At 41.1% G+C, this 4,748-nt stretch overlaps 1 pseudogene; it reads right to left on the bottom strand.

Annotated features, from left to right (window-relative positions):
• Positions 1 to 837: 837 nt before the first annotated feature.
• LOC115280702 lies at positions 838 to 4,484 on the bottom strand (annotated as a pseudogene).
• Between the last annotated feature and the right edge of the window lie 264 nt (positions 4,485 to 4,748).

The raw sequence follows: 4,748 nt of genomic DNA, 5'->3' as shown, positions 1-4,748 counted from the left end.
TGAACAAATAAAGTAGTAGTGCTTGGAAGAGAATACGTTGTAGCCTGGGGGAAAAACTGATGGTGGAGCAACCAGAGACCTAGAGAAATGGATCAGTAAACCTCAAATCTGACCGTAGACTGGGACAGATGGGAGACCAGACAGGTGGACCTGAGGTCAGCAGGGAATTAGTAGCTGAAAGGATGGATGAATTTTTTTTTTTAACAGTTTGTCTATGCTATGCATAGGTGTTTTTTTAAATTAATTTTTCCTTTTTCATAATAATTTGGCATATAGTTCTCTGGGACTTTTGGATCTGTGGTTTATTGGTTTTCATTACTTTTGGAAAATTCTTTGTTTATATTTTCAAACATTTTTATCTTGGTTCCTTGAGGGCTTTGATAATCATTCATTTACACATATGTTAAGCCAGCCATTTGATTCTGTCCTACCGATGTTTTTTTTTTTTTTTTTAAATTCCATTGCTTCATGGCCATTGCCCATCTATTTATGCATGTTATCCATCTTTTCCTCTAGGTCCTTTAATAACTTAATAATAGTTATTTTAAAAAATTTGTTTAATTATTTTTTATAATAGTTATTTTTTAAAAATTTATTTTTGAGAGAGAACATGAGTGCGGGAGGGGCAGAGATAGAGGGGGCAGAGGATCCAAAGTGGGCCCTGTACTGACAGCTTCACCAATGACAGCATCAAGCCCACTATAGGGCTGAAACCCACAAACTGCGTGATGGTGACCTGAAGCCAGCTCAGATGCTCAACTGACTGAGCAACCCAGGCATTGCTAATCATAGATATTTTTAAATCCCTGTTGGATAGTTTTTTTTTTTTTTGGTTGTCAAGATGATCCTTTATTAAAATATTTTCCTTTGTAGTTCTTAACTAGCTGGGCATTCCACTGCACCACTATTGATGTCATCTATGATGTCATGAGGGTGGCGGCCATCAACACTGCAGCCCACAGACTGGGCGGTCCCCAGAATCTCTTTAATGGTCCCAGAGAGTTCTCTGGCTAATGATTGGTGCCGCATCTGTCAGGCAATGTTGACAATCTCATCAAAAATGAAATTTCTACTGTGCTTAATGTTTTTCTGCTTCTTTCTGTCTCTTGGTGGTTCCTTGAGGGCTTTGATAATCAGGGCAGAGACAGAAGATACCACTTCAATCTGCGCCTGTTTGTTCTGAATGGTCAGTTTCACTGTAATCCTCAGACCCTTCCAATCACCTTTTGCCTTGGCGATGTCATCACTAACATTTTTTGGAGACACACTCAGCGGTTGGATCTTGGGGGCCAAGGCAGAAGTGGTACCAGCTTCGCCACCTGTGCACCTCGTGGTCGAACTTAGGTGGCATGGTGGAGGTGGTTGATGTGGGATGAACTGAAGACTGTTGGACCATTGCCTCCTCCGAACCAAAAGCCAAAAGCCCTGTTGGATAGTTTTAACACCTAATTCATCTCTGTCCTTGTTCCTCTTGGTTGGTTTAATCATTTGACAATGGTTTGCTTTTTCTTGCCTTTAAAAACATTTTTTTTATGTTTTTTATTTATTTTTAGAGACAGTGCGAGCAGGGGAGGGTCAGAGAGAGAGAGAGAGAGAGAGAGAGAGGGAGATACAGAATCCGAAGCAGGCTCCAGGCTCTGAGCTAGCTGTCAGCACAGAGCCTGATGCGGGGCTTGAGCCCACAAACTGAGATCATGACCTGAGCAGAAGCTGAATGCTTAACTGAGCCACCCAGGTGCCCCATTACCTTGGTTTTTTTTTTTTTTTTTTTTTTTTTGGAAGGTCTTAGACTTTGATCAAATGCTACACATTATGGGATTCAAAGGCACTGTGTTAAATAGTATTTTTGTACAAGATTCATAGACACTTAAATAGGATTTTTGCCTCATAATGGGCATACTTCTTTCTTGTCATTAGTGTGGATTTTCAATAAATCTATTCAAGGCTTGAGCTGAATTTTGTTTTAGCTGTTGCTGTGGTTATCTTCAGTTTACTACAGGCTTCAAATTACCACACTGGTGGCAGCTGTTATTTTGTGTTTAGAGTCAGGCGCAGGGTGCCGGAAAGCTTTTTTCAGTATTCTAGTCATACTCTGCCTGCTTGAGCCACAGAGGGAACCTCTGTATGAGGGAGTATGGGGCAAGCCGAGGGCAAAGGATAGGCTAACAGCAACCACCCCCCTCCTCCCGCCACCATGGGGCATGTATGATGTCCTTGGACATTCTTGGCTACCCAAAAATGGGAAAGGACAAAAAACAAATAGACAAACTAATGAGAGTCTCTACCAGTTTACCAGAAAAAGGCAATTCCATCAATAGGCCAACATCTAGGAACTCCCTACTGTCTTAATGCTTTGCTCGAGAGGAAAACAACTTTAGCTTACCAATAGCCAGGCCTCCAGTAAGTCTTTATTAAATCTCTTTGGAAACTCCCTTATGACTTTATCTCCACTCCCACCTCCATAAACAGTGCACCCCTCACACTAAGAGTACAGCTTCTTTCTGCCCACAGTCCTGTCCCTGTACTTTAATAAAATCACCTTTTTGCACCAAAGATGCTTTCAATAGCTCTTTCTTGGTCATTGGCTCTGGACCCCATGAACCCCACAAACCCCACTAATACCTCCAAACTTAATTACTTGTGATCTTGCCTTTCCCAATGAAAGGTTGCTGTTGCTTGTTAATGGATGTTGGGGTTCTGGTTGGGACAGGAGGTTTTTGATTGTGTTGGTCTAGCCTCTGTCTTAGGCAGTCCCTGTGTGCTTGAGGCTTGGGGTTGTTTTCTCAGCGTTCCTTCCTCTCTTTCCGGTGGCAGCCAGACTCTGTCTTGTGTCTGGGGTTGGCCTTAAGTAGGAGAGAATTTGTCTTGTTTCTCACAGGAGCTGACCTCTACCTGGTAACAATCCAGAATCCTGGATCCAACAAAAATAATGCCTGCCTCACTTCAAAGACCAGGCTTCTGCTTTTAACCCCTTTATCATAAGCGATGGATCTTTGCCTGGACTGAGCGTGACAGGTTTTATTGTCCCTTCTGTAGTGCCTGAAGGCTATTGCTTCCTAAGAGGAAAGAGTCCATTGGGTTTCCCATCTGCAGCAGCAGCAGCAGCAGCAGCAGCAGCAAATGTGCCCCTGAAGGAGGCTGTCCCTGTACCCACTCTTTCTCAAGAGTATGAGTACCCAGCAGAGGCTCTTAGAACACGAATTTTGAGTGGAAACCTTCCTTGTGTCTGGGCCTCCTATGCTATTGCAGATTTGTAGGCCAGCCCATACTTGCTCTTTAGGAACAGATTATAAATTTGTCTATTTTCTTCCTACCTGCTTGGATGACCACTTGTTTCTGCCTTGCTCACCAAAAGGCTAAGCAGTTTATATGTTCAGTCTCTCTTTGGAAATGCTTGTCCCTCTTTGGAATTCAGGTTCCTTCATTGCACTAGGACTTTAGCTCTCCAATGGGCTCAAGCACAGTGAGAATTTTGTCGATAATTTGGCTTTTGTTGTTAAAGTGGGAACAATGTTCTTTATGTCATTCAACATCTAGTAGAAAAGGGACGTTGAGTTTTTTACTTAATCTTTGAGAATATGTATTACCGTGCTAATTAAAACAAAATCTTATGAAGCACTAAAAACACTTGAGAAACATAAGCATCCTTTTTATCTTTGCATCTGTAAGGTAGTTGAGATACTTGAAACAGGATGAATAGTATTAACCTTGAACTTCCCTGAAGCTGTTTCAGAATCCTGAGTCCTAGTATCTGGGAATTCTAATCAGCTACTGTCCCTGCTCCCTCCTCTCTTCCAGAGGAATCACATTGGACTGAGGCTGAATGTCTCTTGTTACAAATGGGGCAAAGGTTCTAGAAGCTGGGTGAGCAATGTAGAGTTTGGTGGGGGGGGGGGGAGCTAAAGCAGCAATTAAAAATGGAGCTGTGTGTGTGGGAAGGGGTAATAGGGAAGTAAGGAACCAAACAGGAGAAAAGGAGAATTTGTTCTTGTACAGTGACTGTTCTGGATAAAAATCAAGCCAGATCTTTATTAGAATCTTTTTTTTTTTTTAATTTCTAAAGTTTTTCTTTCGTTAATTGTAAACACTTTTTACTTCTATTTTATTTTTTAACATTTATTTATTTTTGAGAGACAGATCATGAGCAAGCTTGAACCCACAAGCTGTGAGATCATGACCTGAGCTGAAGTCAGACCTTCAACCGACTGAGCCACCCAGGCACCCCAACACTTCTTACTTCTATAATCAGCATTAGAAAATTCAAATAGATTCCTGAACCTATATAGATGATTAAATCTTGCATGTTATTTGTGAGTTATCTTCCATGTCTATATTTCTTGTTTTTAAGTGTGTTTAAAATTTATTTATTTATTTTGGGAGCGAGAACGAGCAAGGGAGGGGCAGAGAGAGGGAGACAGAGAATCCCAACCAGGCTCTGCATCCTCAGTGCAGAGCCCCACATGGGGCTCAATCTCAGGAATCATGAGTTCATGAACTAAACCAAAATCACAAGTTGGAGGCTTAACAGACTAAGTCACCCAGGTACCCCTCTTTGTTCCTTTTTTAAAAGCACTTATTACACATTTGAAATTCCTTAAAAACATGTATTCCATTGTGTTCCAGAAATAGGGTTTTGTTTCTATTTGGATATACGAAAAAGATTTTACCATATTTCTTTGAAACTGAGAAGTTTTAAAACTTTCTCACAATTTAATATGTCTAAAATTGTGATGTTTTACAATTGATAA

Source organism: Suricata suricatta, chromosome 16 (assembly GCF_006229205.1).
Source record: "Suricata suricatta isolate VVHF042 chromosome 16, meerkat_22Aug2017_6uvM2_HiC, whole genome shotgun sequence".
Taxonomy (NCBI): Eukaryota; Metazoa; Chordata; class Mammalia; order Carnivora; family Herpestidae; genus Suricata; species Suricata suricatta.
This window is presented reverse-complemented; position numbering and strand designations above follow the sequence as displayed.